The sequence below is a fragment of the Musca autumnalis genome, unplaced genomic scaffold, assembly GCF_047663935.1.
Source record: "Musca autumnalis isolate F117 unplaced genomic scaffold, ASM4766393v1 scaffold_1, whole genome shotgun sequence".
NCBI classification, from domain to species: Eukaryota; Metazoa; Arthropoda; class Insecta; order Diptera; family Muscidae; genus Musca; species Musca autumnalis.
In genome coordinates, this window is record NW_027411644.1 from 121,141,078 (window position 1) to 121,161,157 (window position 20,080).

Below are 20,080 nucleotides of genomic sequence, written 5' to 3' on the forward strand. Positions count from 1 at the left end.
ATGAAATATGCTCGGCAGTTTTCTTGGACGTAGGCCAAGCGTTTGATAAAGTATGGCACGGAGGTCTTCTATTCAAATTGCACCATTATCTTCCATCTGAACTATATGAAATCTTAAAGTCATATTTAAAAAACCGTCACTTTAGAGTAAAAATTGAATCGGACTACTCATCACTGGGACCAATAAACCGGGAGTGCCCCAAGGTAGCGTCCTTGGACCCATATTGTATCTCCTTTATACACTTGATATGCCTGTAGTACCTGAATCTACTACTGCCACATTTGCAGATGATACTGCAATCTTAGCGTGAGGGAAAAATGCTTGCCACAAATAATAGAACGTTTATATATAACCGGATTTAACAAACCCACTGGGTTTTAAATGTCAATTCCATTACATATACGTCAAACAAATCCTCATAAAGAAGGTTAACCCCGCAAAAAGTTCTAATATAAACAGCATATAAGCTTAACAAATACAGATAAATGAAAGCAAATTAGTGCACATGATATTTGATAACAACATACGCCCTTCACCTCTATTCATAAATTGCATCCAATAGCACGGTTACACTACAGCTTTATGCCGGGTTAACCCACTTCATGAGGATTTATTGCTTAATCTGGTCAAATCTGACCAGATTTGCCATACAAAAATTAAATCCTCTCATGGCTGGGTTTATTTTAAATCCACACACAAATCCACGGCACAAATTCACCAAAAATACAGTGTTGTATTGGTATTTATGCAAAAAAATCCAACTCTACTCAAAAAGTACCAAAAGTTGCAACTGTTTTTGCAACAGAGTTTGTCGTGTTTTATGCCGGGCATACACTATGGCAGCAACCGATGAACCCTTGTGTAAGTGTGTGATTGAATAGTGTGTGGCATTCCTTCAATCCATATTGCAAAAATGATGAATTTTCCTCCAGAACTCGATTTTGGGTTGAAGTTTTCTTAATTTCTAATTTCCTCAAAATAATATTTGTTGTTTTCAAAAATTATTTGTTGGTTACTTGGAAAATAAACAAAATTCATCGGATCGAAAGGGGTTCATTTACAAAATCAAAACTATTTTGATTTCAATCCTGCCAAAACTACTCCCAAATACATTGACAACAACATCAAAATTTACTAATACTATTACAAATGCTGTCCTGCATGCCCATAGTGTATGCCCGGCATTACACGTTTACGATTGGTCGCATGAGATTTTATGGAGTTAATAAATCAAAAGTTTTTTGAAAATCACAAAATTATTTATTTTTTTCATTAGACACTTTTTCAACAAAAAGTACCCTTGATGCTATGATACAAAACTGTATCCCTGTGTGTAAAATATCAATATGAGCAAAGAGGGGACGATATCTCATACGGAAAATTGTAAAAGTGTAACACACGACTTTATTAGTTATTTTGTATGTATACGTAAACAATAACACTATGCAACACTGAAAATGCAAACAACTTCTAGTATGCATTTTTTGAAAGTACATATTTACCCCCAGTTTTTGTAAACAAATTTTTTCTTCTCACACGAATTGTCAAATTTTTAGATCGATTTACTCGCCTAAGCGCAAATGTAGAGCACTGATTTTTATATGAGGAATTCTTTACTAAATATGGAACGCGTCAAAGAAAAATTGGGTCTGTATTTCATCTGGAGGCAGAGCTATGGATGCTTAAATTATTACGAATATAGACGAACGAACAAAAATTAGTTACAAAAACTGGGGGTTAGACTACAAAAACCCTAATAGGGGTTTATCCTGTCAGATCCAGTTCGGATTTTATGGCCACATCTAAACCGGGCTAAATCTACACTTTTTTGCATTTGACAGGCCTTTATCTCAGAAACGAATCCCAGCAAAAAAGTTTGGAAGTAGTGCAATGCAGAGTTATGATTTCAAAACATCTTTCGATGCAGTCCACACGGAGTTATGAAAATGCACTGCGCTCGATACATTTTAGAAGCACTCGCTTAAAGATCCCTAGCCAAGCAAGCCAATTTTTTTGATCCCTACAGTCGCAGTCTTTTTTTCTGAACACAAGAAAGAGTGTTAAAATTCTAAGAATTTGTTTTATAAAAATAAAGAAATACAAACTAAAATTATGAACATTGCTGTAATTCAGGAGACGCAAATTATTTTTGACGTGGAGTTGGTTTTTTTTTGGAAATCTGAACTGAAGTAGGAGGAAAAATGAAAAACCATTTGGATGCTGAAGCAATATCAATTTCGATGTCATAAAAAGCAGAGTAGAGGAAGTAAACTTAATTACGATCAAATTTAATGGAGAGTTTTTATAATTTGTGTTGATGTAATAAAGTTAATATTCTTGTTTACACGAATAAGCAATGTATTTTATTTATTTTGGGATATTTGCAATGGCTTACATTTTATAACATCTTTAGACTGCATTTAAATTCAATCCAAAACACTACATCAAAGGCTGTGATTTGGATCGAAAATGGAGTGCATCCTAGCTGTGTGCCGTGGAAGCAAAATGGAGTGCATCCTAGCTGCGCGCCCTCTTGTAAAATTCATAGGTGAATTCATAGGAAAAGATGTACTCCAGCGGCAATTGTTCTAGCGATTTAACTGCATCCGCGGATGCAAACTTTTTGCTGGGAATTTGGACTTGCTGTCTTTAGCAATATTGTAGCCCTAAACTAGTAGAACTTATCTTTTGAAAAAACCACATAAGAAAAACTCCATCCAGGGCATCAAAATCTATAAAATATAGAAAATTTTACATAATTGCTGAAATTCTGGTCAGTATCGGCTAAACTATTGGGAGTTGAACCAAGTAACCTTTTGCAAAAATCTTTCAAATAAAGTTCTTAACAATTCTCTAAAATGCTTACTTCATGCTGTTTCAGCGGTATTTTGTATCATATATTTTACAACACGTATTTCAAACACAGTTCACACCAACAGTTTATTCTCGCATTTCGGATTTCAGTACATTATTGACATTTTTATTAAACCGTGGTTGAAAAATGTACAGAAAACAACGGTATAGAGGCATTTTACAACAATGACATGTTCTGAAGAGTTGTGTATTACATTCCAAGGAATATTTTATTCAGAAAAAAATAACGGTATTGGAGATACGGTGCGAAATGTATAAAAATTGTGGAATTTTTGCATATATTTTGAAATTTGAGGCAATAAATGTAGTTTTTCGAGTTAATTATTTCTCCAAATATTTTATTCTTGTCCTTATCTACAAATATGCTTCAGAGGTCAGAAGAAAATTCCCATTGGTTTCAGAGATATAGCCCCGAATTTCTTTAAAAACTCAATATTTAACCATGTTTAGATGGGGCCATAAAATCCGTGCTGGATCTGACACAACAAAACGCAACAAGGGTTTCTTGTCGTTTGGGTCTGTACTTTCAAAAAATCCTCAGTTCGAATTGTTTGCACAACATCACCTTAAAGTGTTGCACAGTGTCAATTTAACTTAAAAATTGTAACAATATTTTTGAATTTCCTTTCTTCCTGGTTCTCAAAAAGCAAAAGGAACAAAAAATATTTCAATAAATGACTGGCAATTATGCAGATTACCCTCCGCGATGTTGGTGGAGCTGTAAACATTAGTCGAGGTATGCATGAAGGTATCGCTCATTGCTGATGGTCGATTTGTATGGCAAGCCTACAAAATTTCTGGAAAACGTCAAGCTGTTTTGCTACAAGAAGGTTATAACTATCTTTCGTCGCGAACAATGAATCCGTGTAGATTCCCACATGAAATCGGTTAAATGGTGCGGTTTGTGTAAAATCAATAAAGATGAGTTCCGTACGGTTTGCGGTTGTTATCTTGTTTTCATCAAGGACTTACTTACGTGGTTCAAAGGATAGTTGTTGCACGGACTGGATGAAATGGTTTCGCAAAACAAAAAAAGTGATTTTATGTTTTGAAACATTTTTATTAATTAATAAAAGTAAAACAAAACAACTAAAAAATAAGATTTTTGTATCTTTTTAAAGGCGTGATGGGAATTTGTTTATCCTCCACAAGACAATAGACGTTGACGGTTCTGGTGAGGACTTCGGAAACCATACAACCTTTAAAGCTTGTTATTGCTGCTGTCCTTGTTGCGGTATATTTTGTTGTTGAGCAATGGAGTAGTTGGAACTTGATATTGTTGTTTATATTCAGAAATGAAATTCATCTATGATCTGCTTATTTCGCTGCTTTTCGTCTATCGTGGCCTATTTGGAGAAATTTAATCGGAAGCGCATCATATTGATTACCCTGAAGTTTTCGATTTCTTCCCTAGTTTGATTTTCGGACCAATGGTAGCCTTTGCCAACAAGCAAATTATTCTGAGCCACAAAAAATCGTCATCATCTATCAATTTATGTCTCTTCACGCTATTACTTCGGTGTCCGCGGATATATTTAGAGGTTTTCTTTGGTTAGAAATGCTGATTAATCCACTGAAAGACTCGGCGTTAATATATCTGGCAGCAAAAATACAATATTTGATACAATATTTGATACGCTCCGGTACAGACATACAAGGTTGTATTTACCTAATTTTGACAGATGCGACTACCTTTTATCATTCTACCATGGCATGTCTCTGGACACAAAAATTAAATGGAAAGAGCATGTCAAGAAAAAAATACAAGAAATCAAGCTAAAACTGTAACAACTTAACTGGGCTTTCGCGCAAAAATCAAGTGTTATGCTAAGTTTACATTTACGAAATCCACTCGATTTCAAATGTCAATTCCATAGCTCAAACGTCAAATGAAATCTCATCTGGATTTCATTTGACGTTTAACCTATGAAATCGAGCGGATTTCGTAAATGTAAACCAAGCATTACCATGAGAAATGAAATACTAGTATATAATCAAGTTATAAAGCCAATTTGGACCTATGGCATTCAGCTTTGGGGCTGTGCCAAGCAAAGAGAAATTAATAATTTCTAAAAAAAATCAAAATAGGATATAGTAAATGCACCATGGAAGAGGAAAAAACATAACACTACTGCCTCTTCAACAATAAAACGTCCCTTCAATGAAGTAGTTAAGGACGACCTGATGGTTGCCGCGGCTAACGACAAGAAGGGAAAGCTGTCCCCTATCACCACAGCGAAATGGGGAATGGTAGAAACTAAATTGTCTGAACAAGTTTTCACAAACGAAGATTCTCCTGTGCCTCATTTCGACTCAAGCGAGGTTCATCGTGGCTACAGGATAATCAAATGTATGGACGAGTTCTCAAAGGGATTCTTGGAAAAATGCATGGCTAAGATCAGCGATGCATGGGAAGACATCAGCCTGCGGTTGATCCCAGCCCAAGAAATCCCAATGAGGCCTCGTGTCAGAGTTTGGCTGCCCAAGATTGATTGTGATGGCCCGAAACTACTACAAGGTCTGGCGAGGATGAATAAGGATGTTCCAATGGACGATTGGTCCTTAATCGCCACTGAACCCCCGAACAATAACAGCATGAATTTGGTTCTCTCTATAACATAGGCCGGAGTGGAGGCACTAGAGAGACTCGGCAACAAAGTAAAGACACTAAGATCGCATGGCCCGAACGGGGAAGACGATGCAGATGACATCGACGATGCCGAAAACCTGCTAGATAACATGCAGCTAGAGGGGCCATCAACATCCTCCCCACAATAAGATGATGCTCAAGGTCGTGAAGATCAATCTGAGGCACTCTAGAGTCGCCTCAGATAACCTGCGGATTCTTCTAGTAGAGGAGGATCTTGACATAGGCATCATCCAAGAACCCTACGTTTACGAAAACGAAGTAAAAGGTCTTAATAGCAGAGGATATAAAACATTATACATGAAGGACAACGGTAAGCCTAGATCATGTCTAATTGTTAAAAATAATATAAACGCATTTCTATGTCCAGAGTATAGTACAGCGGACCTCGCCGTGGCAAGAGTTGAACTTGACAATGGTAAGCAGTTCTTTATTGCCTCTTGTTACATTGCCCACTCAAAGGAAGCCACACCAAGCGAGGTCTGGAGCACCATGGAGTCCTTACATCCACTCAACACCAATATCATTGGTTGTGATGCAAACGCAAGACATACCCTATGGGGCAGCACAGAAACGAACGACAGAGGTGAGTCAGTTCTATGCTTCATTAATACTAACAATCTTACTATATGTAATAGAGGTACAAACTCAACTTTTGTATTTCCAAGCTCGGATAACTTTAGTGGGTGGCAGGAGGTCATTGACCTCACACTAGTATCCGATAAACGTCATCTCGAAATAGCTAACTGGATAGTATCCGATAAAAAATCATTCTCAGATCACAATTGGATACTATTCAATATATCTGAAAAAGCAACGCCAATTAAATGCTTTCGAAACCCAGAAGAACGAACTGGGAGAAGTTCAATAGGGTTTTGAAAGACAATCTACCCAGCATTCCACACAAAGGCGACACTACGGCGTATATAGATAAAGCTGTATCTATTTTGGAAAAATCTCTACATACAGCTTTTAAAGCATCATGCCCAATGACGCGCTCGAAAAAGCACTATCCACCATGGTGGACATCCGAACTCTCTAAACTGCGTAAACAGTCACGGAAAGCCTTCAACGACAGCTACCTAAGCGGATCCTGGCAGCCATACAAGGATAAGCTAAAGGAGTACAAAAAGGCCATAGCTATAGCAAAAAAGCAATTATGGATTGAATTTTGAGGATCGCTAGACAGCACCAAAGATACTGCCAGACTAAGCAAAGTTATGTCAAAAGGGCACTCGAATCCCACATATATAAAAAGTACATGGCCTGATAACTCAGCCGAATCTCTTGAAATTCTTTTTACGACGCACTTCCCTGGCTGCTCTAATAGAACCAGCGAAGAGCAATCCAATACTAATATAGATTTAAACAATAGTCCATATTTACATCAGGCAATTTTCCTTGCGGCAATTGTCAGTTTGATGGAAAGAGAGGTGAGGCATATGGTAACCCTTTGCCTCTCAACTTCCTCTCTCACCTACAAACTGACTATTGCCGCAAGGAAAGTTTCCTAATGTAAATATGGACATACAGAAGTAGATAAGATAATAAGTTCGAGTGAAGTCACATGAGCTATAAACAGCTTATCTCCCTACAAACCTCCGGGGCCAAATGGTATCATACCAAAAATTCTGCAAAGTACGGAGACCATAATAAACCCTAGGCTAGTGTACATTTACAGTAGACGCATGTCCCTTACCTACGTTGCAGCGAGTTGGAGACAAGTAAAAGTTGTCTTCATACCCAAAGCTAGGGCTGGATTCTTGTGCTATGAAAATGTGAAATGAAAACTTTTATAAAGGAAAAAAAAACTGTCAAATGAAAAATATTATAAAGGAAATATTTTTCATTTAAAATTTTCATAGAGCAAGAATCCAGCCCCAGGAAAGCGTAGTCATTAAAATGCTAAAGACTTTAGACCCATAAGCCTTTCATCATTTCTACTTAAGACGCTCGAAAGACCCATCGACGTGCATATTTGAGAAAAGATGAACAACTCAAACAACATATCTTCCAGTCAACTCGCTTACATAAATGCTCTGTTCCTTTACGTGCCTGAGGTTACCATTTCTTACCATTTTTAACCTGTAAAGTGTTCCCTTACTTTTAATAGCATACAATTTATATGATAGCAGTTTACCACTTTTACCATTTTCTGCCACTGTTGCCATTTTTAAAAGTAAAGGAACAGACCAAAAAGGACGATCGACAGATACAGCCCTACACGAAGTCGTAAGGACTATCGAGAAATCCTTAGAACATAAACAATACACCTTGGCTGCTTTTCTGGATATAGAAGGCACCTTCAAACTGACAATTGCCGCAAGGAAAATTGCCTAATGTAAATATGGACATACAGAAGTAGATAAGATAATAAGTCCGAGTGAAGTCACATGAGCTATAAACAGCTTCTCTCCCTACTGTTGTATAATATTATTAAATATGAATTACCCTGTTAATATTACTTACCACTGTATATCATATTAGTTGTAACTATTGTATAGTACATTAAATAGAATAAATGAATTCATTCCGATAAACTACATGGTGTCAGGTGGACGAACCAAGAGAGACAATAAGACAAAAAGTGTAAATCGTGAAATTATTAAAATGGTTATTCTAGCGCATATGTTATAATTAAACTTAAAGCTATATTTGCCAGACATGGCATACCACAAATATTTATTTCGGACAATGGTCCACCTTTCAACTCCAAAGATTTTTCAATATTCTGTTCAGATTGGGGTATTCGTAACATAACGTCAAGTCCTTATCTCCCTAGGTCTAATGGTCTTGCCGAAAGATCTATACAGACCATCAAAAAAATGTTTCAAAAATGCGAGGAAAGCGGATCTGATCCACATATAGCCCTTTTACATTATAGAACGACTCCGAAAGGGAATCTACCTAGCCCAGCAGAATTATTAATGTCAAGGAACTTAAGGACAAAATTGCCATCAGTAGTTAGTAATTTTAAGCCCCGACTTGTGGACGAAGAAAATTATAAGAAAACAGTAAATAAAAAAATTACAAAATCTGCTAATTGGTATAATAGAAATTCAAAAAAGTCAAAGTCAGATAAAAGTCCCGGTGACAATGTTTTCTTTAAAAGAACCCCAAATGCTTTATGGTCGAGTGGACAAATTATTCGAAATTGTGATATTTTCTTGTAAGGGATAGTGATGGAGTAATATACAGGAGAAATGACCAACATATATTGTCTAGACCGGAACAAATCGATAGTACACCCGAAAATGAAAATTTGGAAGCTGAAACCGAAACTGTCAATGAGCAAAATGTTAATAATGAATTTGGAGTTGTAAATGAATCATTGAGTGATGAAAATGGAAGTTTTAATGGTGGATCTCAACATGTTTTTAAAGAATATGTAACAAGAAGTGGAAGAAAAATAGTCAAGCCAAAAAGGTTCAATGATTGAAATAATTAAAGAATTAATTTTTTAATTTTGTATATTATAAAACACCTTATATTCTTTTTAAAAAAAGGGAGATGTTGTATAATATTATTAAATATGAATTAACCTGTTAATATTACTTACCACTGTATATCATATTAGTTGTAACTATTGTATAGTACATTAAATAGAATAAATGAATTCATTCCGATAAACTACACCTACAAATCTCCGGGGCCAAATGGTATCATACCAAAAATGCTGCAATGTACGGAGACCATAATAAACCCTAGGCTAGTGTACATTTACAGTAGATGCATGTCCCTTAACTACGTTGCAGCGAGTTGGAGACAAGTAAAAGTTGTCTTCATACCCAAAGCTAGGGCTGGATTCTTGTGCTATGAAAATGTGAAATGAAAACTTTTATAAAGGAAAAAAAACTGTCAAATGAAAAATATTATAAAGGAAATATTTTTCATTTAAAATTTTCATAGAGCAAGAATCCAGCCCCAGGAAAGCGTAGTCATTAAAATGCTAAAGACTTTAGACCCATAAGCCTTTCATCATTTCTACTTAAGACGCTCGAAAGACCCATCGACGTGCATATTTGAGAAAAGATGAACAACTCAAACAACATATCTTCCAGTCAACTCTCTTACATAAAAGGACGATCGACAGATACAGCCCTACACGAAGTCGTAAGGACTATCGAGAAATCCTTAGAACATAAACAATACACCTTGGCTGCTTTTCTGGATATAGAAGGCACCTTCAATAATGTCAGTACCGCAGTAATAAAACTTGACAAACTACCAAAAGAAATAGCAACTACTGCTGATTACTGCGCTCCTACAATGACATTCGATCAGCCTTTTGAAGTCAAATTTCCAAGCAGGAAAAAATGGAATAATGTTTTACCACTGACAGGCCATGACATCAAGGTATACACAGATGGCTCCAAGATGAAATGCGGAGTCGGCTCTGGTGTCTTCTCAGATGATGCAAACATATCTACATCCATAAAGCTACCTGACGATTGCAGTGTTTTTCAGGCGGAGATGCTAGCCATAAACGAAGCTTGTATTATTCTCTTAAAAATCCTCACACACCAAACTCAATAGGAATTTATGTCGACAGTCAAGCAGCGCTCCTTGCACTAAAATCAAACTCTGCCACATCAAAGCTAGTGAAAGATTGTAAAGAAGAACTTGCTAAACTAGGGCATCTGGCAAGAGAAACTCTCACCTGGATCCCAGGCCATAATAGACTTAATGGGAATGAAAAAGCGGACGAACTAGCCAGAGCTGGATCCACCTCTAATGAACTCCCAAAGGCGTCAGTCGCAACACCAATGGGAGTAGTTAATGGGGATATCTTCAAATACTATCTATCATTGGCCGAGAGTAAATGGGACAAAACGGAAACATGCCGAATATCAAAATCTACATGGCCTCAATACAACGCCAAACGCACAAAGTTCCTAATGAGCCAAAATCGACGGAACTTGTCAAGATTTATTGCAGTGTTAACCGGTCACTGGGCTATAGGTAACCACGCAAAGCGCTTAAATATAACACACAACGAACACCTTCTCAGCTGCGGAGATGAAAAAGAGGAGGAAACTGTGGAGCAACTCTTCTGTTTCTGTCCTGTACTAATGCAACGACGACTTAAAGCTATAGGACGACCGTTCCTTCATAATATCGCCGATATAGCCGAAGTAGGCCCGGGAAACCTTCAGCGATTTCTCAACTCATCAGGTTGGATTTAACTGCCAATTTAATACTGTTACGAATGTAACTGATAGGTTTATGCCATGTTCAGACTAGCGGTAATTCGCTCTCTATTCGTTGTTCGACCCCAAATTACGATACAATTACTTCATTTCCCATACAAAATTTTGAGAACGAACAACGATTTTTGTACATTGTTCAATTTAAATTACTCTCAGAACGACGATAAAATATGTCCCATCTCTAACAAATGAGAGAATTTATCGAAATAAATTAATTATGACAGGAAAAATAAAAAATTAAAAATTTATAGATTCACTTTGGCAGTTTTGTTGAAATGTATTAAAAATCCAAAACTTTTTAGAAAAACTGCAAAATATGAATGAAAAGTAAACAGTTTAACGACTAGTATACATTCAAATCATAGCAAATTTTGTTTTCTCTTCCATTGCAGTTGCATTTCTTGTGGATCGTTTCAATTTCGCGTACAAATTTAGAAACAAAAATCAAATGCCTGCCGGAATGTCTATATACCAAAAAGATATGTTGGCAGGGTTCTCTCTCGTTAATTTTTAAAATAGAAAAAATGAAAATATACTGAAAACTCCAACATTTTGATAAAAAATAGAAAACATGAATGAAAATAATATAATTTAATATTGAATAGATATCTGTAAGAAGGACAAATACTTTTTCAGTTCATATTAATTAATTTTACTCTTTTCGCTGAAACTTTCTTTAAAATCAGTAAACAAAAACTGTGAAAATATGAATCATGTTGCTATGAATTGAGTACCATGTCGTATGAACGGGTTAATTCGTGTACGTAATTATGAGAACGAACGACGTGATTCAAATGCTGGTATGAACATGACATTAAGTTAATTTAGTTTAATTTCCGTTAATTTAAAAATTTGAATTGTAACGTAACGTTTTATTACGCAGTTATTTTATTTAAGCAACAACAACTACCATGTAGAACTCTCTTCATCATTCTAGTCGTTACATTACCTTTTGTTAATGTTCTTTTGTTTGTTTTGCCAAAATCATGTAATTATCGTTTAGTTTGTTACTTCTTTTCTTGCATTTATTTGTTGTTGTAATTACGTCATTGATCATCCCCCATGTATGTGAGTCTGGTTGTTCGCTTAGTGCGAATGTGCGTCTGTGTGTTCGTTGTACATATTCGAGGAGTTGCAAGACATTTTCTAGAGGACTCTCGAACAGGGAGACTTTGGGATATAAATACAGGGGAACTGGCAATGACGAGTTAGTTGTGTTTTAAGGGTTGAACTGAACAGATCGGTAAAAGAGTAGCTGCGTGCTAACTAGAGACTTGCTGTGTGCTTAGTAATTAAAGTCGGTTCTGAATAAGTGTAATGCTTAGTTTACATTCGTCGTCGTTTCGTGATTTCGAAGGCGTTTCGTGATTTCGCGCGGAATCAAGCTAAATTTATCATGATTTCGCATACAAAAATGAAATCATCTCATTTCGTGATTTCAGCGAAATCAACATCGAAATCACAGTACACATGATATACAACCCTGTTTTTGCCTAAAAAGGTACCAAAAGTTGCAACACTTTTCACGTATTACAATAAACAAGGTAGATGATCAATTGCTGCAACAAAAAATTTTAGTATCAAAATTTGTAAACAATGTGAAAAAATATTAAATTACTTTGTTACAATGCTATTTTTATTTGTGTTCCTGTACTTTTTTAATGGTAATGTTAGAAAAAAGAGCGAATTGTCAAAAATTGCTTCTCCATACAAATTTCTAAAAAATACGGGAACGGAAAAATGACGGAAATTGCAAAAACTCCAGTATAAATGTCAAAATCAACGTGTCAGCTATCATATTAGATGCCAATGAACATGCTTATAGTATTGTGCAGGTTTTGAGCACAACTTTTATCTATCCAAATTTATTATTATGATGTCTCAACGATATAATAATTTTTTTCTTTTTTTATTTGTTAGCACTATACACAATTAATACGATATATAGATAATTTTACAATAATTTTCCAAAAAAAATTGTAAAGTTCTATATTGTCGTATATTTTTAATGATTAATTAATTTTACAACAACTTGTTTTGAAAATTCATGTTATATCAGCTGCGCATATGCATCTACCTTGATCATTGTGATATGCTTGAAATCAACAAAAAAATGAGTGTAAACACCGGGGTGTATTTCAGGATTTCGTGAAATCCACTGGATTTTGGAGCGCAAGTGTAAACTTGACATAATAAAGTAAATAAAGCATTGAAGAAACGTAATCTAAAACGAACCCTGTTTTATTTGGTACAAATCGTATCGGGGAATAAAACAACGTCTACACGGACATTAGTTAAATCTAATTCCTTAACAATACTATGAAATAACAATCCTTGAACGAGTGGTATGGTTTTCAAAACGGTATTCCTAATATACTAATTGAGTCTATAAAGTATAGCCACCACGTCAACCAACCAACCAAATGCACCATGGTAAACTCCGATCTGCATCGAGACCTCGGCATAAACTTGGTATCAAAAGAAATGAGAAAACAGGCACAGACGTATATCATAAAAATACGTCACCATACAAACATATCCGATGGACATAGACTATGTTTACATTTACGAAATCCACTCGATTTCATCTGTCAATTCCTTTGTGTATACGTCAAATGAAAACTCATCTGAAATCGATTGGATTTCATTTGACGTTTGAGCAATGGAATTGACAGTTGAAATCGAGTGGATTTCGTAAATGTAAACATAGTATTAGCCATATAAGTCTGTAATGTTGTATTCTTTAGAGTGTAAATATTGAATTATTTACTCACCAAAACCGCAACCATTATAATAAGAATGTAATAATAACATTACATGCACATCTTCTAAAAATGTTTGCTGGGTTTCAATAACAACAATTGCTCTGTTCCAGAACCTGCAAGAAGCTACTACTTTTACTACGGTAACAATTTTTCCTTTATGTTATCGGAAAAATAGTAGATTCTTGCAGTTCTGGAACAGAGCATATATGTATTTGTGTGCGTTTACTCAAAATTTGTACAAATTGTTACTGGATGTTGTTCGTTTACTCTACAGTACAATGACCTTAGCCGATTACAAGAAGTTACTGAACTTTTACAAATTTGTACAAATTGTTGAGTAAACGAACACACCTAATGTTGTTTTTGTAAATTTGTTAGTTGTTGTAATTCATGCATATATATATATATATATATATATACCTTAACCCTGCGTTTACAAATGACAGGACAGTTGAGTTCATGTATTGATTGTCAAAAATCCAAAACTTGTCTGTGTGACGTAGGCGTCCAGACAACTGCAAAGACAGTTGTAAAATTGTGAGTGAAAATCGTCGATTTCTTTTTGTTTCCTTTCACATATTTAGTTTTTGTTCATGTTATTTTGTTTTCAACACATTTCAATTATCATCTCACTTCTTTTTGACAAAAATGTCAAAAATTTGTTAACCTCACTGTCTCTGAAAAAATGCTGGACAGCTGGAAGACAGCCGACAAATGTATGTATGTGTTAGTAAATCAGAGTTGTATTTGAAGACAAACTGTCTGGTGCAAACGCCTAGTAAGCGGCCCATACTTCAAATGTTTCTCAAAAAATGAATGAACTTAAATTTTTTATTTCTTCTTCAAAATTGCTTTTTGACAATTTTGAAAATAAACCATATTCATCGGATTGACTGTGTGGCATCTCCGTCCCCGCAGTTAACAAATAAGATGAGTGATGGTAACTCTGACAAGAGGCAACAAAAAAGAAAACAGAAGTTAGTTGCTCGCGAAATCTTCAACACCACAGTTGTGGCAAATCGACCTAATTGAAATTGTATTCCTTTTTACTAAATTAAATAATATCAAATAAATAGTTTAAAATAGTTGTTAAGAGAAGTGACTGTCTTTTATTTCAATAACACTAGATAAACTATAGTGGTGACCCCGTCTACGAACAAACAAAACAAAATAAAAATTTGCAACAAGCAGATCGCGATAGTTCGTGGAAATTCATAACACAGGCATACGCACACATAAACACGTACATACATTCAAGTACACAAACGTGCATGCCCGCTTTTGCTCGACAACAGTTTCAACGGTCATTTTGCTTCTCAGAATTTATTAACGAAAACACTTTGAAAACTTATGGTTGATTCAACACGGCAACTGAGACGACGCAATCCAATCAACTATAAAGAGGTCGACTCCAATAGTAGTGAAGACGAAGCCGAATTCTTCGAAAGCAGCAACATCGTAACGGACAACAAGATGGCAGAAGACTTGCAACGGCAAATCCAATCGCTCCAGGAACAAGTGGCTGCCTTGAGTAGTGCCATTCGACATGAAGACACACGACCTAATCTACAAAAGGTACACATTCCTAAATTTAACGAAAGAAACCCGCATTGGTTTGCGCAAGTGGAACGTTCATTTGCCCTGTGTAACATAACAGCGGATAACGACAAGTTCGATCTGGTGAGTGTCGAAGACGAAGACGAAGTATTGTTGTCAGTTGAAGACCTTATCACAAATCCACCGGACTCAAGCAAATATTTAGCAATAAAAGAAAGAATTATTTCCAAATTTGCTGAGTCTCCCGAGTCAAAACTACGACGTTTGCTACAAGGTGGTGAAACAAACGGCATGAAACCAACGTCAATTTTGGCACACATGAAACGACTTGCTCCTGGTAAAGGCAACGAGGCAATCATCAGAACACTGTTTCTTGGGCAAATGCCAGAAAACATGAGACCTTTTCTAACCGCCTGGGAAGAAGAAGACCTGAAAAAAATTGGCAAAAATTGCTGACAAAATGTTTGAAGCAAACAACAACAATTGTGTTAATTCTCTTTCAACATCACAACAACCAGCTGTTGATGCAATTAACCAAAGAATGTCTTTCGCCGATATGTGCCAAACAATAAGGGAACTTTCAGATAAGGTCGACAAAATCCAACAACAAATTGGTAAGCATACACGACATCGTTCCAAATCAAGAAATCGTTCGCCAAGTGGTCAAAATTCAAACCAGCGAAATTTGTGCTATTTTAATCTCAAATTTGGTGACAAAGCAAGAAAATGTAAACCTGATTGTTCACGATTTCAGCCGGACTAACTAGGCTGTCGTCAGTCAAATCGGTTGGCGACAGCAGCAATAACAACAACGCTTGTGAAAAACGTCTACATCTTTACGACAAGTCAACAAATTCACGTTATCTCATTGATTCTGGATCAGCGGTATCAGTCGTACCCCCATCTATAATCAAAGAAAAACTTAAGCCGTCCAAACTTACACTTTTGGCTGCAAATCAAAGTGAGATCAAAACATTTGGTGATTGTGTATTGAAACTCGACCTTGGACTTCGACGAGAATTCAAGTGGTTATTTGTGATTGCTGACGTGCACACACCAATAATAGGTGCCGATTTTCTAGTCAACTTTGATTTACTCATTGATCTCAAACAAAAACGTCTTATCGACAACAAAACCAAATTATCCAACCGTGGTGTAATTTCGCAAACAAAACAATTTGGAATTTCAACATTGAATTCTGCATCTCCTTTCGCAGATCTACTAAAGGAATTTGAAGACATTACCAAAACATCAACGCTTAGGAAACCAACAGATGAATTAATTGTGGTACATCACATCGAAACAACAGGATCTCCAGTTGCTGATCGTCCACGACGTCTTTCGGGTGATAAATTAAAAGCAGCTAAAGCCGAAATGGATTATCTCATCGAACAAGGTATTTGTCGTCCATCAAAGAGTGCTTGGGCTAGTCCTATTCATATGGTTGCTAAGAAAACAGGTGGCTGGCGCGTCTGCGGTGACTATCGTAAACTCAACTCACAAACAATTCCAGACCGCTACCCTATTGCCCATATACACGACTTTGCAGAAAATCTTCACGGTAAGTCAATTTTTACAACTATTGACCTTACAAGAGCCTATTATCAAATACCCATGGCTGAAGAAGACATCGCAAAAACAGCAGTATGTACTCCGTTCGGATTACTAGAATTTTTGTACATGCCTTTCGGTTTGAGGAACGCAACACAAACATTCCAACGTTTCATGGACAACGTGTTCCGAGGACGTGACTTCGTATTTTGTTACATCGACGACATTATCATTATGTCCGAATCTCCACAACAACATCGAGAACATCTTCGTGTAGTCTTTGAAATTTTACGACGCTTCGGACTCACCATCAACCCCAACAAATGCCATTTTGGTGTACCTGAGGTAAGATTTCTTGGCTACATAATCAACGCAAATGGTTGTTCCCCACCCACAGATCGTATTGATGCCATAAAAAATTACAAGAAGCCAGAAACTATCTGTGAGCTTCGTCGCTTTATTGGTGTCATAAACTACTACAGGCGCTGCATACCACATGCAGCACATCAACAAGCACCCCTTAACGAACTCGTTGGGAATTCAAAGAAAAATGATAAACGCAAAGTTCCATGGACAACTGAATCAGAAAACGCTTTTGAGATTTGCAAACGAAGCCTTGGTGAAGCTACTATGTTAGCACATCCAGCTCCAGACCTAGAACTAGCATTAGTAACGGATGCATCAGACAGTGCCATCGGTGCCGTCTTGGAACAAAACTTCAACGGTACTTGGAGACCTCTAGGATTTTACTCATGTAAGTTATCAAAATCTGAAAAGTCATACAGCACATATGATCGAGAATTGCTCGCTATTTACAAAGCTGTGAAATATTTTCGACACATGCTGGAAGCACGACATTTCGTCATAAAAACCGATCATAAACCGCTCATATACGCATTTTCTCAACGGCCTGAAAAAGCATCTCCCCGACAACTCAGAAATTTAGATTTCATATCACAATTTACAACTGATATAATTTATCTTTCTGGACCCGAAAACACCGTCGCTGATGCATTTTCACGACTCAACGAAATCTCAATGCCGTCAACTGTTTCAACCGAAGACATACAGAAAGCACAACAATCTGACGATGAGTTGAAAACTATCATTAATGGCAACAATTCTCTGAAACTGCAAATAGTTCATTATGGTAACACATCAATTTATTGCGACATTTCAACGGGATACGTCCGTCCATACATTCCGGACGCACTGCGCAAACAAATTTTCAATACCGTGCACGGACTTTCACACCCCAGCGGTCGCTCAACACTACAGCAAGTACGAACAAAATACATCTGGCCCGGAATTAAAAAAGACATCATCAATCTTTGTCGTAATTGTTTACATTGCCAAAAAGCAAAGATTACCAGACATAACCGTTTAACTCCGAACAAAATCGACGTTCCAGACAATCGTTTTGATCACGTACACTTAGACATTGTTGTAATGCCACCAGTACAAGAATACAGATACTGTCTAACAATGATAGATCGTTTTTCCAGATGGCCTGAAGCTGTTCCGCTCAAAAACATGTCCGCTCAAACAGTTGCTACTGCATTTTGGTCAACTTGGATTTCAAGATTTGGTTGCCCAAAAACAATTACAACAGATCAAGGCACTCAATTTGAATCAGCGCTTTTCAAATCATTAGCAGCTTTCACAGGAGCTAAACGAGCACGTACAACAGCGTACCACCCTCAATCCAACGGCATGGTTGAGAGGTGGCATCGAACTTTTAAAGCAGCGTTAATGTGTCATCCAACAGTATCCTGGGTTGACATATTACCAACAGTACTACTTGGACTCAGAACTGCATTTAAAGAAGACCTTCGAGCTTCGCCATCAGATTTTCTCTACGGTGGTCAATTGAGACTTCCAAACGAATTTTATGAAGACAACAATCAACAGGCTGATTCTACAGAATTTCTTCAAAAACTTCGAGAATATTTCCGAATGCTACGTCCAACTCCAACTGCACATCACACGAAGAGTAAAATGTTCAAACTCAAAGACATCGATACCTGTTCACACGTATTTCTACGAACAGACGCTGTACGAGAACCATTACCACCTCCTTACACTGGACCTTATGAAGTTATCAACAGAATAACAGATCGATTATTCACAATTCGAATCAAGGACAAAAATATTAACGTTACAGTCGATCGTCTCAAACCAGTTTTCGACTTCAACGATTCTAATTCCAACATCATTATAAGTCATAAACAGACTGCAACGCCAACTCAACTTGAAAATTCAATTCCCTCTAAAACTCAGCATACAACGCAATCTCCTTCTGAAGATTCAACCGCACCTACTCCATCATCGAGGAAGATTTCTTTCCAGAATGATCGTGACTGTGTCACTGGAGGGGGAGTGGTTGTGGCATCTCCGTCCCTGCAGTTAACAAATAAGATGAGTGAAGGTAACTCTGACAAGAGGCAACAAAAAAGAAAACAGAAGTTAGTTGCTTCCGAAATCTTCAACACCACAGTTGTGGCAAATCGACCTAATTGAAATTGTATTCCTTTTTACTAAATTAAATAATATCAAATAAATAGTTTAAAATAGTTGTTAAGAGAAGTGACTGTCTTTTATTTCAATAACACTAGATAAACTATAACTGTGTTTGATTTTGAAAATCAAAACTATTTCGATTTTCCTCAATCCATAAAATTCACAAACACATTCTTAAATTTTGAACAATTTACACATACTACTACAAATATTGACATCAAAATTTGATAGTGTATTGCTAGGTTTACATTTACGAAATCCACTCGTTTTCAACTGTCAATTCCATTGGTTAAACGTCAAATGAAATCCAATGGATTTCAGATGAGTTTTCACTTGACGTATGCGCAAAGGAATTGACAGTTGAAATCGAGTGGATTTTGTAAATAGGTCTGTACGATAACCCAAAAGTTTGCACAAATTTGTAAAAACTTTTACAAAATGCTGTTCGATAACAAACTTGTAAAGCAAAAGAGAGCGAATTTGGAGAGAATTTTGGAGAGTTTTGTTACTGAGAACTTACAAGTTTTTGCAAGCAAAATTTTCCTTGTAAGAATTTGCAAGTTTGATCAGCTGATTTAAATTCGAATGTTTTGTGGCGGACTTTGCAATTCTTGGCAAAAACATAAACATACATTTGGTTATTAAAATAATTTCAAGATAAAAAAGAGAAGAGATAACTAAATAAATTATGGAAAACGATTTATTTGGTAAATAACTTATTTTGTAGTTTGTGATGATTGTTTTATTTCTGAGGTATAAAATCCCAGCAAAAAGCGGCGCATCCATGGAGTAGGAGGACCACTATGTGGACAGCCAGGCGTTAATTTGTGATATGGATAGAGAATTATTTTTGTAGCAATGGATAATCAAACAATTTTCGTAAACAATCTTAATCTTCTACCCCGGTTACACTATTGAAGGTAAACCCACTGGGTTTAATAGATCCAGTGGGTTAA